Source organism: Falco punctatus (assembly GCF_963210335.1).
Source record: "Falco punctatus genome assembly, chromosome: 7".
NCBI lineage: Eukaryota > Metazoa > Chordata > Aves > Falconiformes > Falconidae > Falco > Falco punctatus.
In genome coordinates, this window is record NC_137587.1 from 47,775,098 (window position 1) to 47,801,979 (window position 26,882).

The 26,882-nt window shown below is 45.3% G+C and overlaps 1 long non-coding RNA gene across 1 annotated transcript in view; it reads right to left on the reverse strand.

Annotated features, from left to right (window-relative positions):
- Positions 1-26,882, reverse strand: part of LOC308067810 — a 206,280-nt gene that overhangs the window by 166,919 nt on the left and 12,479 nt on the right. Inside the window, exon 2 of the long non-coding RNA XR_013929746.1 lies at positions 405-25,550. This is a non-coding gene — a long non-coding RNA (uncharacterized lncRNA). The remainder of the gene's footprint in view (positions 1-404; positions 25,551-26,882) is intronic.

Sequence of the window (26,882 nt, forward strand, 5' to 3'; positions counted from 1 at the left end):
TCGCGTCAGAGCGGTACGAGCACAGCAGGACCATGGCAAGGAACGGGAAAGGCAGGTGGAGTTAGCCCAGAGCTATCCCCTCATACGAACTGATGGGACTCTTACAAAAGGGGCCAGGACTGGTGTAAACACCCAAGACCAGTCAGGGGTAGCAGCTGACCAGTGAAGCTCCCAGTCTGCAAACGAACAGGGAGAGGGATGGGCCAGACTAGAGAACATGCTGGAAGGATTGCTCCATGGGACATGCCATTGCCCCACCGTTGCTGAAGAACAGCTTTGCATCACAGGCTGAAGATTGCCACCACTCTGTTCCCTGCAACACCGACCAGGAAAGGGACCGCCGTGTGCATGGCACTTCACTGAGCAGAAGTTGAATATCCAGAGGGACAAAGCCCACCACTCACCATTTACATCCTGAAGGACCAGATGTTTGCAGCCACGCAGAGAAAAGGACAGACTCAAAAATCAAACTGGCCTCATGTGGGTCACTGCTTACAGCTGTGGCAAGACTATGTTTGGTGGGCTCCTCCTTGCTTATGTGGGCCCTGCAAAAAGAAAAAAGATTTGGGTTTAGGAACAAAGGGTTGCCAGGGTAGAAAACGCAGATGAAGTCACACAAGTGGTGGCTGGAAGAGACCTCTGAAGGCTTCTGGTCCTACCTCTCACTGGACAAGAGACCATCGCCAACACCAGACCCAGTCATCCATGCCTTTGTCCACTGAGTCTGTAGGGGAGAGAAGCACAGCAGGGTGAGCTGAGGTGAGGAGAAGCCTTTTTCTGAAGACTCAGCTTTGCCAAGACCTGCACGGCCATGCTGCACTGCACGTGCCGTCACACTACAAACAGGCTCTGGGCAGGGAGTACACTGTCAGCAATCAGAGATGAGATGGCTCTTGTCTTCCCCCATTTTTCTCAGTTCCCGTTGCTTATGTACTGTGTTTGGAAGGCAAAAGCTGGCTTCTCTGCACCTCACTTCAATCTCTTCACTGAAGAGCTTCAATGAGGGAGATGCAGGCACCTTTTAAAGAGGTCTACTGCACTCAAGGCGGTGGGTAGGATGGGGGAGCAGTGTTTATACCATCTGGCTGGGTGCTTAACCAAGGAGACTGGGCTCTGACAGTGGAAGAAGGCTTCTAACCCCCTTTCACCAGCCACAGAAGCCTAGTCCCTGTGGTGGGCACACTCCAAGCCTTTGGATAGGAAATTTAATAGGATTTTAAAAATTTAAAAATAAGAACATTTCCTTTCGCCAGGATCAAGTCACCCAGTAGAAATGCCTACCTCAGCATCTCTCTTTGCTGGACTTTGGTGGATAACCGCAAGCCACAGCACCTCTCTGTATCTCAGGAGCCAGGTCTCTATTATTTAAGGATGTCCCCTTCTGCTCTCCCACAGAAATTACTCTAGACTGTGAGAAAAGTGTTCAGAGTATGTCTGCATTTCTATGTCCCTTTGAATCACCAGGTCCTTCAGCGGCCCTGGTAGGGGAGCTGCTGTGCTGCCTTTCTAATTCTGCTGACGTTGCTCTTTAGAACCACAGATGATGCCTTGGGTGTCACCCGTGACACCTATACAAGAGACCTGTGACACAGAGCAAAAAAAACAGTGGAAGGAAACCTTAACAAAATTATCAGAACTCTAGAAGAGTTAGCAACCCCTGCTGATTATGGCTGCTGTCCACATGTGCAATAATAGTACCAATTTCGTTCTCTTAAGTGATCACTACAGACACTCCCAAAGGGTCAGCAGTGAAGGTAAACCCAGGCAGTATGTTTCTGTTTTGCAACCTGAAGTGGTGGCCAAAATGCAAATAGAGAGAGAAGAACGTGAAAAGAAAGAAGGGAGCACTGGCCTCATCACCTCATATGACTCGCCACAACAGCATGTGTTCTCCAAGTGAATAATGCTTGTTTCACAGTTGGTGATGTAGAACATTTGGACTTATTATTATAAACAAGATCAAATTAATATATTGAATTCGAGTATGAAGTGGCTAAGTACACATGCACCACACAGGCCTTACACAAGATATCAGTAAAATGCTAGCAGCTGGATCATTAATTGCTTGTCAAAGATTAAAACAGTAGAGCCTCTAGTAAAAATGCACAGTATTTTACGCAGCACAAGGTCTGTAATGGATAAAAAATTCATCCTGTTTCTGCCCTCGTTAATAAAATGCGAGAACTGTGCATCTACAGGATCTATAAATAAACTACCAAGGCTGACTTACTTCTACTGTACTTAAAGGTAGGAAATTGCATAAAAGAGTTGCTCTGGCAGCCAGTGACCTTGTGAAGTTGATGTGAAGAGAATACATACGGGTTGATTGTGCTCTCCTGAGGTGGGCTTCTGAGTGAGGTTAGAGCAGCAAATATACAGCAGAGCTGCAATTTTCTGATTTGTTATGGAAAGTCAGAATGTAGCTTACACGAACTGAACTGAATTACATGTGTATAGGATTATTACTTTTATTTATTTGTATTTATACAGAAAATGAAAGTGCTACATAGATCAATAGAGTTTGTATTCTCAGAGCGAAACCAAACCTGGCTTTGTGGAAACAACTATTGAACTTCACTAGACACCCACTTGCACACTTATTTGTACCATTTTCCCTTAAATGTCTCCAAGCATTTTCTGCAAAATGAATCCCTGCTGACTAAGGCAAGGGGCAGATAGTTTTGGTTAACATACAGGCAACAGCTCATCTCTGCAGTGCTTCAGTTTTGGGCACTCGCTAGACTTTTCCCCTCTGCCTACAATCGGGGCAGGCAGAAATCCTAACACACTCAGGAGAAGAGTCTGAAGTTAAATTTGCGATTCCTGTCTGGGTGCTCCCTGTCACAGCCCCACAGTGCCCATGCCCGACCCTGCTCCCTGGCAGGGAAAATACTTGATAAAAAGAGGATAACATTCCATCTAAGGAAGTTACTTGGCGTTTCTCATTGTAGTACCTTATTTTAATTGTCTATATCTTGGACAAGCTTTTGGCATCTCAGTTTTCATTTCCTGTGCTAGGTCAGTCCCAAGCTGATCTTTCTGGAGCATTTCCACTGCAATAAGAAGGCTATTTCTAAGAACAATAGCAGAGAAAAACATAAGAGAAGGTGAAGGCCCATGGTCTAGGCCAGGGGTCCTCAAACATTTTAACCAGGGGGCCGGCGCGCGGATGAAGTGGCAGGCAGTCATCTGCGGCTGCTTGGTTTCCCCCCCCCAACCCCCAGCGGGGTATGTGTGTGTGTGTGTCTGTAAATACAGGGGGACCCGACTGAGGACCCTGGGGGGGCCGTATCCGGCTCGTGGGCCGTAGTTTGAGGACCCCTGGTCTAGGCTGAGGAACTAGGATGATGGGAACGGTAACTGGAAGAGAAAGGAGGGAACAGGGATGAGAAACCTGGATAGACCACGGTTATTTATGGAAAAGTGCAGGGACTGGAATGATGAGGAAGGATGAAGATAAGCAAAGAGAAGTCAAAAGCTCATGACTCTGGGGGAAAAGGGCAGTGCTTCCTGGAGCACAGCCTCCAGCATGGAATAAAGCTGAAGAACCCTCTAATTCACCATTCGCTGGCATCCCACAGTACCATGCATGTCCTGCTCCCTGCAAGTGCTGCTGTGAAAATCACCCTTCTGCTCCCTTAGCTCTGCTAGCAACAGAGATCTGTACACGGTCTAAATGTCTCAGCTGTGTCATGTAATTTCTATAAAGGCTGTATCACAATGCATATCTCACCCCTGGTTTGTTCAGAGGGAAACCTTTTCTATGTTCTGCACAGAAAAGCAGATCTAATTAAAGCTGTTTGAAGGGGTGGCAGAGATCTGTGCAGAGGCTGAAAGGGTCACAAGGCTGTAGGCATCAATGGGACAACTGGATTTATTTTTCCATAAACACAACTAGTAAAGAAACTTCAGTGAAGTCATAAATCAAGTGTTAAAATTTGAGGATACGTACTGGTCCTGTATAACTAGACCTCTGTTGCATATGTAGTACATTGATGGATGGATTAGTATCACAGAAACATGGAAAAACTCAGGCTGGAAGGTGTCTCGTCCAACCTCCGGCTGAAGGCAGGGTCAGCAGTGCAGTCAGACCAGGTTGCTCAGAGCTTTATTCAGTCATGTCTTGAAAACCTTCAAGAATGGAGACTGCACAATGTCTCTGGGCAACCTGTTCCTCTCCTGGACTGTCCCCACGGGTCTACAGCCTATGAACCACCACCACCCTCTGAGCCCAAACATCCAACCAGGCTTTTACTCACCTATTTTTTTGCCAGCTCCAACTGTAATGTCCAAACTCAGAAATGCAAATATTGTAGGACAGAAGAATATTGTGTCCAAAACATTACTAAATTCAAGGTAACTGCCATTTGCTGTTCTGCTTTTATCTGCACATCCAGCTGTTTATTGATCACAGGAGATAATCAGGTTAGTCAGCATAACATCACCTTCCTCTCCTTCATGCACCCAGAAGTATGGTCCAAGGTGACTCACTGTAATGTTCCCTGGGATTGTTCCCTGGATTGTTCTTTCGGCCTCTCTTGAAGGTGGATACAACTTCCGACTTTCCCTAGTTGCAAGGGAACTCCCCTTGATCATGACTTTTCAAAGATGACAGCAACCTAGCAAGGACATCACCCAGTTCTCTCAGTACTTTTGGATGCATCCATTCCGGTCCCATGGACTTGTATGGATCAAGTTTTCACAAACAATTCCTGAATAGATCCTTATCCATTGCTGGTAGTTTTTTTCCTTGAACCCCTTCACTACATACAGAAGCCCAGGACACCTTGCTGGTAAAAGCAGAAGCAAAGAAGGTGTGGAGTGCCCCAGCCTCATCTGTATCTGCTGTCACTAAATCACCTGTGCCATCCAGCAACTGGCTCACATGTTCCTTATTCAGATTATTGTTAATCTAGCGGTAGAAGCTCTTCTTGTTGCCCTTGACATCTCTTGAAAGTCTCAACTCCAGGTGGCATTTGGTTTTCCTGATACCATGCCTACAAGCCCAGGTAATATATCTAAATTCCTCCTTCGTAGCCTGCCCCTGCTTCCACCTCCCATGTGCTGCCTTTCTGCACAGGACCTCCATCCTGACTCCTCTGCTCAGCCAAGCTGGTCCTGTCTCCTGATGCATATGCTTCTCTTCCAGAATATGCAGATGGACAGTTCTTGTGCTTGAAGGGTGCTCTCCCTACAGACCTGACAGCTTCCTTAAATTCTTTTGTCCTTCACATGCCTCCCATGGGATCTCACCTACCCGTTTCCAAAGAGAACCAAAATCTGCTCTCCTGAAGTCCAGGTTCCGTGTTCTAATACCCTTTCATCACTTCCTTCATGATCTTGAGTATTTCCTGGCTGGTTTGGACAAGGCTTGTGGTTGATTACCACATCCCCATTAGCAGCAGCTGAGCTCTGTAAGAGTCTGATTATATTCTGTGAGACTGAGCAGACTGGGACTGCATTCATTAGTGGCTTTAATGTTTATAAAGAAATAGTGTTTAACGATTTATTTTTTATTATTATTTTGCACAAGGTCAAAACCCTGCAGTGGTAAAACATCTAGGAATGAATACAGTTATGTTATGCCCATTGCAAGATCTAGGGATTCAGTTTTGCTAAAATGCAAACCAGAAAAATCACAGGAACACAAGCTGAAAGAGTGCAGACTCTGTAAAATGCCACTGCCACACAGAATCCAGAGATAAAGTTAAAAAATGAACTTCCTTTCTGCTTGCTCCTCAGACTTCGCCTGGGGTTGGCAAGTCAAGTTCGGTTCTTGTTGACTCATGTATCTGCAGGGAACCATGACTGCAAGTGAAATTCTGCTCTGTTTCACAAGCAGATTCTCAGTAGCCTTTGGAGACACCAGGGGAAGCTGACACAACACCTATTCTCCATTGTTTGCTTCAGAAACATTATTTCCATCTGCCTTCTGGCCAGCCGTGTCTTAGAAGACAGTAACCACGAACTCTTTCCGCTGTTCCTACAATAGGAATGTTACACATCAGCAGGGAAACGGCACTCTGTGGACATCCAGAAAGATAAAGCTGCTTTCCCCCTAAAGACTACTGCTGACTGCAGCACTGCCTGCAGGCTCCCTGAATTAGTCACAGCAACAACTCCCACTCTTGCAAGGAGATCTGGTAATCTCCTGCTCTCTCAGGGCACCATCTAATTTTGGAATGTCAGCTCTAATCCAAAAACTGTCTCTTAAAACCAGCAAGACAAATGTTAACCCTTGGTTAACAAATGTCAACCCTTTGCAAGATAAATGTTAACTATTTGCTGAGTCTTATCCCTTTAATTTACAGGGAAACTGGAATGCTCAAAATACTTTGAAAGCGCTGGGAAAAGAAGCACTTTCATGCTTTCAGTTGTAAACTTAAGTTTCCCAAACATGTGGAAAACAAAGGTAACCCCAAATACTGAATGCCAACATGAAGATAGTGTGGCATGGTGGGACAGGCAGTAATATGTGCTGCCACTGGTTTAGTAGGTGACTTTGGGATGGTCACTCTTGTACCTCTAGCTAGGCTCCTCTTCTAAAAGATACTGGATAAAAAGATTACTGACGCTGGACTCACTTGCAGCGTGCTGTGTGATCTGCAGGCAGTACAGACTCAGGTATCTGTATTACAGTGCTCTTCCAGCAATAAACCAGTCATTACGTCGTGCCAAACCCATTCCCCTTTTCCAAAGCAACATGGATCTCACTGAGAGAGAAATGACGGTCCATTCACAGTTTAGAGTTATCAGAGGCTTTGTATGATCACTGTGCTTCCTTCTGATCCTTGCACTATGATGAGTTTTAGTGCCTGTCCAAATTAAACTCATTTTACAATATGCATTTATTTTCCTGCTTCTTAATAGAACAGTTTGGAAACATACCAGACACTTGGAACAACAATACTATTTTTTCTTTATGACAACAAAATGGGTTCTTTGTCTTTCTTTTCTCAGGGAGAGCAGTCAGCACGGGCAGCACCCCAGCTTGCACAAGGATCTGGTTTTTTACATACTGACTGCACGCAAAACTCTTTGGCAGTTTAGGACTTCCAATATGTCATTTTGTCACACTACTGTCTGCTAATTTCATTTAGAATTCCTGATATGTGGGAGGCAGAAATTGAATATCAAGTGAAATTTACTTTGTCTCCCATGTAGAGGGCAAATAAAACTTTGCTTATCGTATTGTAATTTCATGACACACCACGTGAGCTAGTAAAAAAAAACCCTCAGGAATGTTATTTACCAGTAACATGGAGTGCTGGACTCTTCCTTTAGTCTGTGTTACGACCAAGACTGTAGAAAGGCTCCAGAACGTGTGGCCAGGAACACAGGGTCTTTGCACCTGGGAGACCACCAACATTGCTTCCAGACTGAACAGTTTCCACATTGCGCTCCCCTCACTCTTCTCTCTCCACACTTCACATATACCCATGTGTTGTCTGTCATCATAACTATTTTTACAGCTGTTGCCCAGTCTTAAGTGATAAACAGATTTGTGATACTCTGATTATTTCCTACAGTTATCCAAAATGATTTGGGGAGACAGAATACACTGAGATGATGAGAACGTAGGGAGGAGACAATCACCTTATCATGACAGATGTCAGTATGAATAAGAACTTGGAAGAAAAAATATCCTTAATGCAGCTTGGGTGATGTTGCTTTTGCAGGTGTGCCAGCATTAGGGGAATACGCTACAACAAAAGTTGGTTTTCTCTGCTGAGGAAAAAAGAAGAGTTGACAAGATATCTTGTGGAAATTCAAATCAGTCCCTTCCTATTTTGTTTAAAAATGGCTCCACGTCCTCAGGAGTGGTTCACAGCCTGCCACGGTTCAAATGCACAGTCCAAACGAGGCATAAGTCTGGCAGCCTACATGGATAAACAAAAAGGAAGGACCTTGTCCATCATTATTATTTCACACCAAAGCAGTGATAATTCAGCTCCGAGTTCTGTGGCACTGAAGGCTGTACGCACACAAACACAGTCTCAATGAACAAGAGCAAGGAAAGCAATTCTTGCATTTATTTTACAGAGAGGACTAATGCAGAAAGCACGGAATCATCCAAAAGACCAAAAGACACTTGCTGTTATGCATTAGCTTACTGCCTCTGACTAAGAGGATTGCTAACATGCAGACAGCACATTTCCAAGCTGTCTGTCCACTGTCACACGAAGTCCTGCCAGTGCAGGGAACTGAATCCAAGATGCCGAGGAGGTGCCACAGCTGCACTGACAACAGTCCCAGACTGCTCCTGCTCCCTGGCGGCACCACCTCTTCGGACACGGCCACTGCTGAAAAAACATGAGGGGGCTGTTTTGAATCTCCTGTTGTGCTGGTGCTGGCCGGGCTGGAGTGACTGCTGGTGCCGGCGCCCGCGTGGGGCTGGTGGGGTCTGTGCTGGGAACAGCGCTGAGCACACAGGGCTGTTCCAGTCGCTGCTGAGCGGGGCTTGCACAGAGCCAAGGGCTTTGCTGCGCCTCACCCCACCCCACCAGCGAGCGGGCTGGGGGGCACCAGGAGCTGGCAGGGGACACGGCCGGGACAGCTGAGCCCAGCTGGCCCCAGGGACGGCCCCGACCATCCGGCGTCACGCTCAGCATGGAAAGCTGGGGAAGCAGAAGGAAGGGGGGGCGCTGGCAGGGATGGCGTTTGTCTGCCCAAGCCCCCGTCACCGTGATGGAGCCCGGCTGCCCTGGGGATGGCTGAGCACCTGCCTGCCCTGGGCAGCGGTGGGTGAACTCCTGGGTTTGCTTTGCTGCTGTGCGCAGCTTCTGCTTTGCCTCTTAAAGTGTCTTTGTCTCAGCCTGGGAGTTTTCTCACTTTGACCCTCGGGTTCTCTCCCGATCAGGGTTAAACTGCAACACCTATCTAATCTCTTGGAGGAAAAAAAAAAAAAAAAAAGTAAGAAAACATGCCCTTTAGGCCCAGAAATTCTGCTAGGGCAAGTCTCTCGAAGCCAGTCAGTCCTTGTGTGAAGGACAGAAGAGCTGAAGAGCTGAGCAGGGACCTGCCCTGAAGCGCAGGGAAGGCCAGGGAGCTGTGCTTCCCATTCCCACATTTCCCCTGGGGCACTCTCCGGTGGACAGACAAATGTCAGAGGACAGTGAGGACATGGGTACCCAACAGCCACCAGCCACCGGTAGAAAACAAGGTTTGTCACCTCATCTCCCAGCCACCAGCTCCCACAAGTATGTCTCTGTAAGAGAACAGTCCCCAGCAGCTGCCTTTCTGTGATGGGTCTAAAATTGCAAAGTCATTTGGCAAAGCACACTTTAGCTTATAGCGTAATTAATGTGAGACAGCCATGAAGATAACCTTAGCAAGATGAGCAACATCCACCACAGTGTTAAAACCTGCTGTCAGCGCACTGTGAAATAAGGTAAAAACAGACTGAATCTGGTGGCAGCCAGCACTGCCTGTGTGCAGCAGTCCTGCCTGCACCCTGCATTTTGGGGCTGGTAAGAGAACAAGACGGCATATTTCTGCCTCCTCAGCTCTGTTCCTACTGCTCTTCGTGCTTAAAAGGAATACTGCGAGCGAAAGCTGAGGTAAAGTGAGATTTCAGGGATTTACAAAGCAATAATTTCAAGAGCAAAGCATGTACCATGAGGTTGCATGTTCTGAAATCCTTCACAGCTACGCAAGAAGGTAGCTGTTTGCCCAATTTAACTCATAAACCCTGAGGAAAGAGATCTTACAAGGAATGCTCTCCTCTCAGTAGGAAAACATAATTTGATCTGCCAGCATCTGTATCAATCAAATGATAAGCCATGCCTTAAGTTCCCCAGAAGGGATCACTCAAAGTAACTGAAAGGGCACCACCAGCTAAGTTTTAAGCATTTGTAAAAATGGAGGCCGCCTCTTTGCTGCGAAAGACACCTCTAAAGAGTAAAAACATTTCCAAAAAAAGTATCATTCATCACTTCCTGAAATAGAAACCTTCAGTTCTGCAATATCTAAAGGACTAAAATTTCAGAAACTCTTTTTATACCTTTTACTAATTCTTTAAAAAGAACCCAGAGAATAATTCACTAACTTTCTATAGTTAGTCTAATACTAAAATTCTGCTCCTTTCCTTATGCTTCATCATCTACTCATAGGCAGAGCTCATTTAGTCTGGTAAGAGAGTGAGAATTAGGAGTCATCCAAAAAAACCAAACCAACCCCACTACAGATCAGTCCATGAGATGGAAACATGTGGAATACCATTCCAGGCTACTCAGCAAAAGATTTACCCAAGACTCAAAGGGTATCATTTGCACACTCACCCTTACCTGCACTTCAGAAGAACGTTGTGCCACGGCTGCTTACCTTATGTATCACATTTTGCCTGTTTCAGAGTGCACAGCCTCCGCCTAATGTGCAGTTCAGGTAATTACTGCTTTGTTCTATCTGCCACATGGAAAAACCTCCAAATTAAACTACTAACCGCTACCACGTTGTTCTGTTTTTCTGAAAAGCACAAGCAAGCCTGAAGATCCATAACATAGCTGGCTTTAGCAAGGTTTTCATAATTAAACAATATTTAGAATGTATCTTTTCTGCATTTACACAGAAAGACACAATTGTTACAAAAACCTAATTTCTGCAGAGTAGCTTCACAGTAAACAATGCAACAAGAAAAAATCTTACTTGGTATTAATCACATTCATTATAGAATTAAAAAAACCTACACAAACAAAGGTTTCCTTGTCTCAGACATCTTTCAACTCTGCTCCTTTTGCAAACATCCTGGGCTTCAATTCAGTAAACTACAAAAAAAAAAGACTACAGCACACAAATACACTGCCAAGTCATTATTTCTGTCATTATTAAGGTAGAAAGTTGACACCCTTAGCTAACTTGGAACATCAAAACCAATGACAAGTAAATTGTCTGCACCATGAATGAATAATTGATGAGTCCCTTCCAGGGGGTTGTGCCAGTTCTCATGAAACCAACCAAAATAACGCAGGATGGTGACAAATGTGCATCATCTCTGTTGTTAAGATGTGAGCCCTATCTGCCTAGCCAGCTCATTTGTTTGAAAGTAATCATTGTCTCATGGATGGTTTGTATTCTGGGCATCTGCTCTAGGAGCACAGTGTTACTTAGATCCACCACCCTGAAGTTTGAAACTAAGCTACCACTGAGCTTCACAGATGCATAGTGCCCATGCAAGCTGAGGCAGAACAGTATCTCCTCTAACTGGGCATTTCAGGAGCACAAAGATAGATGAAAATACATCAAGAAAGAGAGAAGACTTTGGAACAAGTGAGACAAGAAACAGAGAATGCAGGAGACCAAGACCAGGAGAGAGGATTGCTCTAGACTTCCAGTCAGAAACCCTGGCTCTGGCGACACCAACAAGGGGGTTGTTATCAGACTGGCCAGAATGACCACAGCTAGACCACTCACTGATCAGTAGCCCCACAATTAGGTTAAAGCCATACTCTGCCCTATGACCGTTCTAGAGCATCTGCAGCACAGAGATGAATGCCCATTCCTCTCAGGACTGCCTCACCTCAGGGAGCCTTCACTGCACAAACCTGAGCCTCTAGGAAGTGGTTTCTGCATGGCCTCTCTGCCCCAAGATGTCTTCACAAGAAAGGACAGGAGAGATTAAGCAGACCTTACGCACCATTCTTTTTACACGGCTTAGGCTTGCACAAGGGCCTCCCCTTCCCAGTGACATGGAAAATGACACAATGTCATTAAACAAAATAAATATTTATATTTTAATAAACTGTACAACCACTGTCCAATCCAGCCCTAAACAGAACATGACATTCATGGTATGATACTGTCCCAATAACCTATGTAAGTGGAGCTCTGTGAGTAGAGGTCTGTGTTAGTATCATCTTGACAGATGCTGCATCTTCTGTCCACCCATTCCAGTTCTAATACAGCATGCATTGCCAAAGTTCTTCCCAGCACGTGGGGAACATCAGGCTTCTCTAGAGGGTGTAAAAATAATACTAAAGTATTTAGAAGAATCCAGACAGGAATCACCAAATGGTTTGGGTTGGAAGGGACCTTAAAGACCATCTCATTCCAACCCCCCTGCCATGGGCAGGGCCCCCTCCCCCCATCCCAGGCTGCCCCCAGCCCCATCCAGCCTGGCCTTGGGCACTGCCAGGGATGGGGCACCCACAGCTGCTCTGGGCAGCCTGGGCCAGCACCTCGCCACCCTCACAGTCAAGAATTTCTTCCCAATATCTGATCTAAATCTCCCCTCTTTCAGATTAAAGCCATTCCCCCTTGTCCTGTCACTCCATGCCCCTGTAAGAAGCCCCCCCCAGCTTCCCTGTCGGCCCCTTTGGGCACTGGCAGGTGCTGTCAGGTCCCCCCGCAGCCTTCTCTTCTCCAGGCTGAACAGCCCCAGCTCTCCCAGCCTGTCTCCACAGCAGAGGGGCTCCAGCCCTCTGAATTTCTAGTTTTGAACAAACTTCTCAGCAGAGCAAATTAGCCCCTAAAGGCCTGAGAGCTGACACAGGTATCTTGTAATGGCACCTGAGTTCTCTCATACACCGCAGGTACATACATACGCAGATGTCAGCCTGATGCTGCACTGCATTCCTACACCAACACTTCCTCCTTCCTATCTGCTCTGAAACCGTATTTCATCTGAGCTCCTCCTGGCTGGGAGTATGAACAAAGAGGAGGGACATTTTTGTGGTTCTACTGCTTCTTTTGGAAATTTAATAACAATTTTAGAAAAAAAGATTAAAGAGAGTTTTAATCAACTTCAAACCAACAACAGATGTTGGCTTTAATAAAAATGAGTTATGAAAGACAAGGGAATAGCAAGAATTAATTAAAGGATGCTGAGTAAAGAAAGAAAGCCCAGAAATATGACATTTCCTCACAATTAGTTTATAGATTAGCATCCCCTCAGGACAGGTGGATACTCTTTCTTTACTTGCTTTTAATAAAGACAGTATCACATCAGTTTTACCACCACAGAAAGCACAGATCATTAGCTCTGTATTTTACTAGTGCAAACACAGCCCACAGAGCCATCACTCCAGCCCCATGGAGCATCTCTTCCTAAAGCCAAGCAGAGCGCCAGCAGCATGCATGTTTTCTGAACCCAAGCTCTGTGTTTGCAGTGTCTGGGTGCAAACTTCACCACCATGACAGTAAAGGAAGAACAGATTGCTCACACCAGGCTAGCAGGTGAAAGGCAACATCAGTCCTGGTACCCTGGAGAGCAAGGTGATAGGTAATCAGCAGAGAAAAGTAATATTGTCAAATGAATGATGGAACAAGGCCTGACTTTTTTCTTTAATGACAGCAGACCCTATTGTAGGTCTCTCCATGACCTCCTCTAGTACAGTAACTCCCATGCACTAATAGTGAAGAAGGATCAGTAGTAGGCATCACTGACATTACATTACACACAAGTCAATCTCTGCGTAAACTGTGGTAGCTGCAGTAGTGCAGAGCTCTCTCCTCTAACGTGGAGAAGCAGTCCACTACAAAATACTGGAATGGGAAAATGTTCATGATAAAAGTAAAATGATATGCAGAATTATCAGATATAAAACCAGTACAGAAAGCTAACTTACTGCTTGTTCCTCTAAAACACACGGACTTGGAATAGAAGACAGAATGACTGTAAAATATTATATGTAGAATCATGGAAGGGGAGGTGCTAGGAAGTAATTCAGAAGTATTCAACTCCCCAGATGAGAAGGGGCTTTTCCCACACTCGGGCAGGACAGCGTGGGATGCCAAAGTAAAGCATCCTCTTACTTTAAGCCCATGACTGGCACAGCGGCTAACAGTATCCATGAATAACAGGTCAAAGGCACACAAGGACTCATGCAGAAGACTCTGAAGGTGTAAACTAAGGAATCTCTCACTAGTGGGCACCCATGTCCTTTAGTGTCCCACTCTGACAAAGGCACCCAAAGTTGGATGATTCTTTGAAAATCCAGGCTCTGATGCTGCATGGCATTATGTGGCTAGTGACTGGAGTATGTCACTGGAGTAACTGGAGCTAAGAATCTGCTGAAAGTGCTTTGCTAAACAGAGGTTATGAACTGAGCTGTGGGAAGGCAGGGGAAAGGGTAGTGCTGCAGCAATGAGAATAAAACATCACATGGCAGAAATCTCCCTGGGGAGGTCCCAGTTCGGCCATAAGCACGGCACTCACTCTGTGTACAATGTTTATCTCTAACCAAACAGGGATGTTCCCCATCATCAGGAGCAAACACCAGCAGCCGGCTATGACAGCAGTCTCTGACAGTGATCATTAGATGGAACTTAGTTTCCTGAAACAAGAGGGTTATAAGGACCTGAGCAGTTGCACCCCTTCTGCCCCAAGGAACTATGTCGCTGATAGAAGCAGCCCTGATTTGGAAATCCTCCACACCCCCTACTGAGCCTCACTGTCCACCAGTAAGCTGCTCTCTTCATCTCCATGAGAACCTGTCCCGTGCAAACCCACGCATTGCCCCTGTGAATAACACCAGCAGCTCCAGCTGCAGACTACTACAAGTGTTACTGGGAGCACCAAGCTGTACCTGAAACTGGTCATCTCATGGTCACAACGCTACCAGTGACCACAGCTGCAAAGCAATACAACCCAACGCTGGAATGAAGACATCCAAACACAGCAACCCGCAGTGGCTATCTATTTTCCTTCTTACTGGATTAGTGCTTTTCTCTTATGCTACTGATTTTGTATCATAGTGTAAAAGCCGCAGGCTCAACTGATCTCCAGCCAGCTGAGATGCTAACGTTCTTTGAAAATAATTTTATTAACAGGCTTTCTTCTTGTCATCTTAAAAGTGCTGCAGTGAACTTGGATTTTGTCTAAAAAGGAGAGAGAAAGGAAAAAAATGGCACCAGTGCTTAGTCTCACCAGACAGCAAGCTGGTGTAACCATTTATGTATGTTACTCTGAATCACTATTCCTACGTGAAAATGGCAGCTTTGTTTTGCCGGGATTCCTGTGACCAGGAGAGCCTGGAAGCCAACAGGTAACTCCCGTTCGGGCATCTGTGCTCAGCCTCGCCCTCGCAGGCAGCTACAGGCCCCTCACCCGCCCTGTGACCCACTGGTGCTCCTCTTAGAGACAGCAGAAGGGATGGTGGAAAGACTGCAGCTAGCCATGGCACAGAGGGGCACAGGAGCCACTTTGGGCAAGTAAAGTAAGGACCGCAGGACTCAACCTCTGCTTCTCAGAGAAACCACAGAGGCAGCCACCTTTTTCTAAGCTTCACCCACCAGACTTGCTGGCTCTCTCCTCCTACCTCACTTCTGCAATGTGAAGGGCCCATCGTATAAAGGTCAGCCTTGACCTGTGGTCCAAACAGGTTAATTTAGGGCAAAACTAGGACAAGAGAAAAGCCATACAACTGGCACTAAATTTCATCATAAATGGACTGATGAACTTCACCCTCACAAAAGAAGAGGCAGGTTATTGCTGTCAGAATTGGCTACCTCCTGCAGAATCTTAATGACTTATTTATCACTTATTTACTATTCTTGTTAGTATGTGAGGAAGAGGGGACAGAGTGAAGAAAAGAAAGAGATGCATTTGAAATTTATAATAATGTGTACTCCCTGTCATGTTGCATTGATGTTCTGCCAGGCAAGCACTAAATTAGGATGCTCTACAAGAGTTAACTAAATGCAAGGAAACCGATGTGTCATTTTTTTTACACTTGTACATAAGGAGCAGGAACACTTACCCAAGCAAATGGTCTGCTGTAAGTGCATGCACTTAACACCAGCCACACACCAGTTTTGCAATGAGTCCGTGTCTGATACCACAGTAGGAATAGCTAGTACCCAGGAACCTCACCTCACCGCAGAGGAACTTACTTCATGTTATCATCACAAACATGAAAGCAGCACAGCTTTTCCTAGATAACAAATTTTAACTAGAAAGGAAACTTTCCTGCTTCAGCATAGATTTGGGCTACGTAGATTTTGGCAAAGAAATTATCACCTACTACCAGAAGGAAAATTCTGCTGGAAGAAAAACAACTGGTTAATGAACAGGACAAGCAAGTATGACGGTCCCGTGAAACCTGTGAGATCATGTCCAAATCAAACATCGTTGTGTTAGGCCATGCCTGATGCATGTTAGAGAGACAAAGTGTTCCAAGCCCTTTGTCAAGCAAAACCTCAAATCAAGGTATACGAGAAGACCATTTTATCACACACTACCTAGAACTGCACTGGGTAACATCTTCTAGAGGAGAAAGTTAGCTAACATTGTCTGCTGAAAGGGGTCATGAACTAGGTTCTGCAGCTTGTAACTACCTTCTGCCTCTTTAGGACTTCTGGGGAGTAGAAGCCTGAAACTTCCTTAAACTGCAACATGGTGTCTCATGAGGGAAAAGGTTAATATCTACCACTACAGAACCACAATGCTGGTGTCACTGAAAGGATGCATGACCACTATCTACAGAATTTTAATTCCCTCAGATACTTTATCACTGACAGTTTTTCTGTGCAGTACCAATAGCAAGCCATCTTATATGACTCTGGGGCCGCCAAAAAACGAAAATGCAAAGATATTTACATTTCCTCCACATAGCTGCTCCATGCAAAGTAAATTGCCAAAGAACATATTAATGCATTCTATATAAAAAGACTTGTTTGCACTGTTTCCTTGAAGGAATTTGAAAATGTTCTTTCTCCTTTTCCTTTAAAAGGCACTTTGGAATTAGTATGCCATTGTGCAGATCAAGACCATTTGCACGAATATAAAATATTCAATTAATAAGCCTCTGGAATATTTAATCATGACATTGAAATGCTAAGGACTGCATTAACATTTATTATCCGCCATAAAGGAAGGATCTCCAGCACTCTGCCTGCAACTATTCTATAATAGCTCTTTGGAGCTCGATGCGGGGTTTTGGTCTCTTTCCTAAACCAATGCTAAAAGGCAGTATTAATGCAGATTAAGCTAAATTTCATAACCACTAGAGTAACACTGCAAGAGAGAGTGAAATCACTAACTCTTGATTTTAAAAACAGAGAGAAACATTTTTTTTTTTCATTTCCAATTAGCAGAGCTTAGATGGCAGAGAATTATGCAGGCGAGTCTTTCTATTACTGGCTTAGGCTACGATGAAGAGCTATGAGATGCCAAGTACTGCACATCTCAAGGCAGGAACATACCAGAGACCAACAACTCCAGAAGGAGATGGCCATTTGGATACCACTAAACGAGACCTTCTTCAGGGTTTCAACTGCTTACACCACCTTCAACCACTTGGCCTATCTGTTTGCTGCATTTCATCATGGACTTCAGGTGAAGAATAAAGGTGGCGGTATATACAGATCCTTCATAGATACACAGCTGCCTAATCATCTCACGTACCTGTTCCAAGTTGCCAAATAATTAGATGCTATCCACTAGGGAAGGTAGTTGGAAGAGATGCATCTGCCCCACCCTCATGATTTAAGCCATCAAACAGAAGACAACACAGCAAATATTTTCATTTGTATAATACAAAGAGTTGTCTGCCAAAAATCAAGTGATGCAGCCCTACCTAGTGCAGGTAATTCCCCAGCACAGGTAACATGAAGGGAGGTTTATCCACCTCCTCCCTGATACCCGACGCATTCTCCCATGGCATGATGCTTTTCCCACAAAAGCCCATGCTTCTGCCTCGGAGGGGGGCTGGGTGACACAAAGACATGGGCTAGCCAAGGATTCACTTTCAAAGAAAAAAATCATCAAAAGGGTTTGCTTTACCTAAGATACAGGTTATGTGTGGAAATCTAACACTGCCCCCAAACCCATCTAAAGTTTTATTTTTTAGTTCTGAAGAGTCCCAACTTCTGCTGGGGCTGTGTAAGGTTCTTGTAAGGATGCTCACTGCCTCAGAGGAAGGTCCCACCACCTCCTAGGATTTGGCCGAAGCACTGTAGCAAAGCCCATGGTTAAGCCACCTTGTCTGGACACTGTATTTGACACATGCATGAGAACAGTGAACACCACAACCCACATGAGAAAACTGCAGAGCTCATTCTGACTGTGAAAGTGGCTTCAGAACCCAAGTCCCTTCTTTCATTTGGGAAAGATGATTCTCCTAAATAATGGGCCTGGAAATGAGATTTCCTTCTTTGTAGGCAAATATTAATGTATTGTTACTTAGGTACCATTAAATGTCTTTCCCAAAAAACTCTAACTCTGAGCAGCTCCTGTACAAGACATACTAGTGAACAGAAGGTTGGAAGACAAAAGGAGCAAAATAGAACAGATACACACACACAACATGCCTGTGGGACTTTTTTAATATAAAAGCTACACTGAACCCCTGACAGCAGTTACCTGAGAAGGTTACTTGATCACTTCATCTAACTTTATTAAGCCTTCTGTACAGTATTTAGGAGTTTGACTAATGGAAAAACCGACTCTAGACCCATACAACCAGACTGCGCAGTTTCTCCTACGCTGCAAGAGACCGAAATTCCAAGACTGGAAGAGGCTTCCTAGAGAGGCAGTCGATGCCTCAAGCCAGTCAGTGTTTAACAAGCATTTGGACAATGCCCTTGACAACATGCTTTAACTTGGTCAGCCCTGAATTGGTCAGGCAGTTGGACTAGATGATTGTTGTAGGTCCCTTCCAACAGAAATAGCATATTCAACTGGAAGTGAAAAAGATATTACAGATGACTTTATATTATCTTTTTTAGAACAAAATCCAGATTTTGCTAGGAACAGTAGGGCCCTGATAGTGCACTCGTACCTTCATCAAAGAAACACTGAAATAAAAATTGGTAATAATATTTCCACCTTGGTCGTGTAAAAATAAGAGCATGTCAAAGAAAGGTTTGAGACATGTGAGGAATCACAGGCTTCATTCTAATGAAAAGGTCTATAAATACAGCTCTTGATTTCACAAGTTTCTTATTAAATGAGCAAATTTAAGAAAACTGGACTGAGGAGTTTGTATGCATCAGTGACATGAAAGTCTGAAAATGTTAGAACTCCTAATCCAGCAAGGTGAAAACCAAGTAGAGCTATTTATATGAACCAACCTTTTCTAAAAGGATATTGGGAATACAGCATCTACAATCACTGCTTTGAAAATTGCTGGAAAATAGATGGACCACCTGACATCTCTAAAGAGCACACAAAAATATACAGTAATGTCAGAAATGTTAAAAATCAACTGGGTTTAGACCTTGCAAATGGCAGAAAAACACAGGCAAACACATCAGATGAAGTACAGAACTAACCCGAGATGGGGAAATTCTCACAGCCAGCCCTGGCTGTACTAACATACTGATGCCAGGCTTGGTCTTTTAAACTGAACACTTTAGCAGGATTTATTAGCTTTGGGAGCAGTGTCATCCTGCATCTGTCACCAGGCCAGCAAGAGGTCTGCTGGATGAGAGATTTCTGCACCACAATCACAGCATGACCCAAGCAGACCCCCAGAGAGCTTGGCTTATTTCAGTGAGGAAGAAAAAAAAACCCCAAAACAAACAAACAAACAAAAAAAACTGTAAGAGGGCATTTTTCCTCAGTGTATTTAGGGATACAAACATCAGGGAGGGAGAAGAGATGTTAAAACTAAAAGGCAAAAATGCTTGCACAACTATAAATGGTATAAAACAGTCATAAATCCAGGCTGGCTATCTGAAAATTTATAAACCTGATGGCAGTGAAATTCTGAGACAGCCTCTCAGTGGTACTGGCAGAGGCAAAAAACCCTCTGCCATACTTTAAGATGCAGTTTGCTCAGCCCACAAGAATAATTGCATGAGAGGGGCTTGTTAAAAAGGTTGGTCAGGATGTGCAAACCAGAACTACCTTACATCAGTGCCAGTATCAGAGACGTCCCCATCTGCATGTCAATTCAGTATGTGGTTACCTGTATGTTTACAGGCAGTCCCAGTGTAGCAAAATTGCTCATACAGTTAAAGTCAAGCACCTGCTGAAGTCAGATTTATGCTATCATGCACAACTCAACTGGTTACGGTCAGGAGTTTGAGGCCAGGAGATTGGCTGCCTTCTGGATAATTTCTGCTTCAGTTTTATGGTCTGAATGGAGTTATTGATTGGAAAGGTTTCTCCACTGCCTCCCCACTTTCATGCCAAGCAACCCCAAACATGTATTGCCATTTGTTTTGGGTTTTTTTTTTTCTGGAAAAGGCATGAAAGAACTAAAATGCAGCAGGAAAGCAGTTACACAGGGAAAAGGGAGTGAGGAGAGACCCCTTGTAATCCCGGCCCTACTGACTCTGGGCATGTGCTTCTCCTGCTCCCCTGCCTGCTCTGACTAAATGCCTTGGGGAATGAGCACACCCCAGGAATCAGTACTTGGGCCAGTACTGTTCATCACTTTCTTTAATGACCTGGAAGATGGCACAGAGCCTCAGCAAGCTCACAGATGATAGAAAATGGGGAGGAGCAGTTGATATACCAGATGGGTGTGCTGTCATTCAGAAGGTCCTGGACAGACTGGAGAGAGGCTGAGAAGGACTCATGGAGTTCAACAAAGGGAAAAGCAAAGTCCTGCAACTGGGGAGGAATAAGTCCACACACCAATAGAACCTGGGAGCTGACTGGCTGGAAAGCACTTGGCAGAGAAGGATCTGCGGGTCCTGATGTGCAACAACTTGAACATGACACAGCAGCATGGCAAAGACTGCCACAAGCCTCCTGGGCTGCAACAGGCAGAGGTTGGCAGCAAGTCAAAGAAGGGAGCTTACATGGAAAGAGTTCAGCAAAGGCCCGCATAGATGACTGGACTAAAGGGACTGCAACATCTTTCATACGTAGAGAGGCTGAGAGAGCTGGGACTGTTCAGCCTGGACAAAAGAAGGCTCAGAGGGATCTCATTAATGTATATGAATACCTGATGGGAGGCTGGAAAAGAGACGGAGCCAGACTCTTCTCAGTGGCACCCAGGGGAGGGACAAGAGACAATGGGCACACACAAAAATACACAGAATGTCATCTAAACATAAGAAAAAAACATTTAAAGCAAGGCTGATAGAACACTGGCACAGGTTTCCTGGACAGGTTTTGGAACATCCACCCTCACAAACAGTGAAAACCCACCTGGACACAACCCAGAGCAAGCGGCTCAAACTGACCCTGCTTTAAGGAGGGAGTACCTGCAGATATCCCTTCAACCTCAACCACTCTGATTTATCCAGGGCATAGCGCTTATGCACCAGGCTGGATTCCCTGAGTGAGGCATCCCAGAAACACACTGTAGTTGCTTGGAAAAGTTCATCTTCCTGCATGGAGATGCTGCACAACGTTTTGCAGGAAACTAAAAAAATAGGAAATTTGGAAAGCTTGAGTGTGACTTGAACTATAAGTGCACTGCATGAGCTTTCAGACCTGAAAGATGACTTTTCCCAGGCAGATGCTTGAGCAAGGCAGTGCATTTAGCAAACATCCAAGGGACTTACAAAATGATGTACTAAAAAAATAGTAACAACAATTTTAAATTGTTTTAAGTGCTCACCAATGAATAATCTGCAGCTATACAACATCTACTTTGCTAATGGCTTTATAATTTGTGTTAAGAACAAGCATTAGCATGGCTAAAGATTCCTGCATTCTGCTAGATCAAAATGTCTCCTAAGTGACAAAACCAGAAAGCAGCATTGAAGAACTTACCCCTCAGACAAAACAGACGTCACTTTCCCTGTTCTAATACATAATGCACATGTATTTTAACATTTACAGTTAACATTCATAAGTATCAATGCTATTGCAGTTTGTTATTATTTAAAGGCAGCTGCATATAGTTTACAGGCACTAGACTGGTCAAGCACTTTGCCTTTATTTTTAAATTATTTTAAATTGTTTAAAGTGGTTTAAATTGTTGTCATGGTTTAACCCCAGCCAGCAACCAAGCCCCACGCAGCTGCTTGCTCACTCCCCCCACAGCGGGACGGGGAGAGAACCCGAGGGTCAAAGTGAGAAAACTCCCGGGCTGAGACAAAGACACTTTAAGAGGCAAAGCAGAAGCCGCGCACAGCAGCAAAGCAAACCCAGGAGTTCACCCACCGCTGCCCAGGGCAGGCAGGTGCTCAGCCATCCCCAGGGCAGCCGGGCTCCATCACGGTGACGGGGGCTTGGGCAGACAAACGCCATAATGCTGAATGTGTCCCCACCCCATCCTTCTTCTTCCCCTGTTTATATACTGAGCATGATGTTCTATGGTATGGAACATCCCTTTGCTTAGTTTGGGTCAGCTGTCCTGGCTGTGCCCCCTCCGAACACCCCGTGCCCCCCCAGCCCTCTTGCTGCCAGGGTCTGAGAAACCAAACCCCCTTGAATTAGTACAGACATCCCCAGCAACAACCAAACCCTCCGTGTGCTGTCAGCATTGCTCTCACACCACATCCACACCACAGCGCTGCTCCAGCTGCTCAGAGCAAAATTAACCCCATCCCAGCTGAAACCAGGACACCTGTTTAACACCTGCCTTTGGCAGATGTCCCTGGGGGTAAGCCCAGAACAGCATCTGAGAAAGGGGAACTTCTCCATCCTTTCTGTGCCACAAGATCAACAGGACACATGACTGGGAACTCCTGCAAGCACCAGCCACTGGCAGAAGACTGCACAGTGGGTGAACAGCCTGATTTTACCCACTGCAGCTCACTGGTAAGAAGCTGTTACTACTCCTCAGCTAAGAAGGATTCAGCTGCTGTTTACAGGGGAAGGGGACAAATACTCCAACTTGTCCAGTGCTGAGGTGAAACCTGTCTCAGAGAGTGCAGGAGTTATGGAGGTTGTTCTGCATCTTCTTTCCATGCCAACGTAAGGAAGCTTTCTCTGTGCCTAGAGCTTCCACTCCACAGCTCGTGCCCACTAACTACCCCACCAGCAGAACACCAAATCTGTTTACTCCAGCGATCAACGTTACATTCTACACACTGTTCATTCCCCAGGCCTTGCTAGTTTACCCACAGTCATGTAAATGTGCTTATGGATTTCTCTTTTTTCAGTAGTGCCTGTCAGGGCCAACTTGGCCTTTGGCTCCAGGGGGCTGTGCTGCTCCACACCTCCCGAACTGGGACACTTCCTCTGCTCCCACCTTGGTCTCAGCTGTTTCCTGCTGTGTTCACTCAGCCCTTTTCCTGAACCTTGCTGCCTCCTCTGGACACACCACTGCCCACAGAGATATGCAGGTAGAGAGAGATGAGGTGCTTGGTGTGGCTCTGAGGCAGCAGCAGATGCAATGCCAACTCCCATGGGGCCTTCACAGTTGTAGGAAAAGGCTGATCAATCAGAGAGGGCTCATCCAGGAGAGCCAACAGAGAATATGGAAGTTTGCCTTAGAATAAAGAGACTTCAGGAGTTGATCTATTTAGCTTATCAAAGAAGATATGGGAAAGACCTGATCGCAGTCTAGAAATTGGCACATGAGCAAAACCTGTCCAGGAAACTCTCCCATGTAACAGGGTAGAGCAGAACCATCACCAGTACTGGATGGACAATCAGATCACTTGACAGGAACTGCCCCTCCTGCCCTCACAATCCATGTAAAAACACTGCCCATTTTTAATGCCCCTTAAGATTCAAAGCCTGAAGGCTGAAATTAACCAAGAGCAGCTGTGGATGCCCTATCCCTGGAAATGTTCAAAGCCAGGCTGAATGGGACTCTGACCAACCTGGTCTGGTGGAAGGTGTCCCTGCCCACGGCAGGGGGGCTGGAACTAGATGATCTTTAAGGTCCCTTCCAACCCAAACCATTCTGTGATGCTATGAACATAGGTAACAGGAAAAATTGGGGGTGGGGGAGGCATAGAGGAAGTAGTTGCCGAAGCAGCAGAACCATGGATGTGATGGAGTCAAGAGCATGGACCACTGTCCTGCAGGCTGAATCTCGGCTACCTTTGTCCCCAAGCTCTACCCTTGCAACAGCAAGGGGAAATATCTCTGTCAGGGTAGTGAACCAGGCTATTCTCTGCTGCTCATCCTCCTACAGCTCTCAGCACCCACTACCACTGCACCAGTGATGTCAGCAGACTGGCCTCTGTCAGGGGTGATTTTAGATTGATCAGATGCATTTCTAAATGGATAAAGTGGAACAGAGGAATGGACTTCATTACAGAAGAGACTGGACCATGTGATCACAGTCACCACACTCTGCCCTCATCAGCAGTGCAAAATACATCTTTGTGGTAAGTGCTTCTCAGTGACACTGCAAAGTAATTCCACACGGCTTCCGGGCAGAATCGAAATGAACATGGCAATGTTGTTACACAGCTTACAAACAAGATCTTTCTCTGAAAGCTCTTCACACCTAAAACCTCTTCTGGGTTTCTCAAGTGAAAAGAACAGATTTAAAAACACATAAACCCATGCCATTACCATAATTTTCTCTCTGAGATTTCTGTAGGCTAACTAGTGCCCTGACCTACATCACTAATGAAAACAGAAACACACTTTGGGACTGGTTCTGGACAGGTAAACGGGTCTGTGCCCTGAGACTGTACCAATTGGTGCACGCTCCACTTGGTGCCTATTCTTTACCTGAGCATCCACTAACAGCTACAGTCAGAGCAAGGGCACTGCCCTAACACGGATCTCTGCACTGACCCACAGTGAAGCCATTGTGTCCCTCTCCAAATACTGGCCTAGGACCTCCAGCTCTGTCCCAGTCTCAGCTCAGTCACTCAAACTGGCCTGTAGGATGGGGTCAGTATGTTTCTTCTCCGATCCAACAAGGCTGGAAACCCTTCGGATCAGAAATTAATTTACTGATCTTGTTCAGCATTTAGGACATATCACCTTTACTACAAAAGAATGCAAGAATCAACGGTCTGTGAAGCTCAGCACCCTGGCTCTGATGCTGGCCTAAGCAGGTATTTTGGGAAAAAAGAGACAAAACCAGGAAAAACATGGAGGACTCCACCCAAAGCACTGTCCTAGTTTGCACCCTTTTGGGTCAGGGACTTCTTCACACATGTATGTTTTGATATATGCGGTACTCCTGAGGTGATTTCTCTTCCATGAATGGAAATACAGCAATACAAACACTGCTAGGAAATTACTCCCAGCAAAATTCAGTTTTTATAAGACAGCCCTAATTATGAGCCATAAGAATTTTTAAACTTCTATGTTACTTTTGCATAACTTCTTGCAAAATCACAGAATAACATAAAGGTCTGGGTTGGAATGGACCTTAAACCAGTTCCAAACCCGCTGCCAGGGGCAGGGCTCTGTGGGAGCGGGTGTAACCAGCAACAGAACAGAGCGTGGAGATGAGGCATGGCTTTCAAAATGCCAGACAAGCTTAGCTTAGCTGTGCACAACGCAACACATCCTCCTGAACTCTCACTTATGTTTATGTTTCTAAGATGATGGGCACCTTTAAATGCTTGTAAGTGTTATTCATAACTACGTTTCCAGCAGAAGTCCGTTTCGGGCAGAGCCGGGTGCTGGCAGAGCCCTGGTGAAGCACGGAAGGCAGCTCCTGCCATCTCGTGGACACAAACCCTCCAGCGCCGCTCCGGCATCCCACACCAAACCAGCTGGAACATGCACCGCTTTTCCTCCCTCGGTACCTCCTCACTGGAAACGCTTCTCAGTCGGCTCTTTCCACCTGGACGCAGAAGAAAAACACTCCCTGACGTAAGGAAGCCCCCCACCAGCGCACACAGCATGTACGGCATCGGGGAGAAATGCAGATCTGCTTATGGATTTTGTGAGTCGGTGCTCAGCCCGGTGAGGCTCAGAAGGAAATACTTGGCATTTAGCGGCTGATCCCTACAGCTTAGTTATTTTTGTCTCTACACCTAAGATAGCGAGACTGTCTATGACAAAATCCAATTTTGAAAGGTTTTATGAAGTAGATAATCTCTAACCAATAAAATATTTTAAAGACTTCTTACATCTTACCTATGCAAGATGTTACAAAGCTGAAACTGTCACTTCCTATACAGCATACAGATGTATCTTTGTAAAACAAATTATGAAGTAGCTCCTTTTAGAGTTTAAAACAAGTATATTGATAATGTTTGAGTGAAGCTCAAGGTTTTAAACTTTTTTTAAAAGATGCTTAGCCAAATTAGCACGTTAGCAGCTTAATACTTTAGCTGAAGACATTTAGCTCATTAATAGGATCTCAACACACCGAACAAAACTGGACCAGGGTCCACACTGGATACTTTTCTATCACGGTATATGAATAGGCCTTGGAAATTTTAATCAGCATACTTTAAAAAAGCAGTTTTAGGCTTTAAGTGTTTTTCTTTCATCTGTAAGAAGTTACAAACTGCCATGCTACTCAGTATCCCTGTGCCAAAGTCTGCTCCTAAGCCACTAAACCCTAGAGCTCCGAGTTTAGCACATGCTGAATCACGGCATACATCTTCACAGTTAAGTAAACACTCCTTTATTCCCACTCCCTTCTCTTTTCTGTCTTCCCTGTCTGGTTGTCAGTGTCACCTGAGCTAAAATCCACGCGTCCTCCAGGAACTCCCCGCTGTCTGTAGCAGACACCTGTTGGCACCCCACCAGTTCTGCCCTTGGTCCTCGTTCACCTCTGCACAACGCCGGTCTTATTCAGAAACCCAAATTCAGCTACCATTTGCTGTCTCTCAGATCAGACAAGAGATGGGCTTCTAACCCAATACTACATCAAATGGATCAGTCTCGGGTCTTTTGCCTCCACACTTGAGTTTCTCCATCAACTGTAACTGACACAAGCCAATAAAACCAAGTCTCTGGCCAGGAGTATGGGAGGAACAAGGGATGGAACAGCAACACAGCTGTAGACACAGCACACCAGCACATCTTGTTGCCTTATGAAAGCCAAAAGCCTTTATACCTAGACCGTGGGGAAGCAGAAAGCACTGTTCTGACCAACACTGCCTCATTGCTTTTCTCAATTTCATCCCATCCACCTACCGTCTTCCTGCATGGCTTACATGCC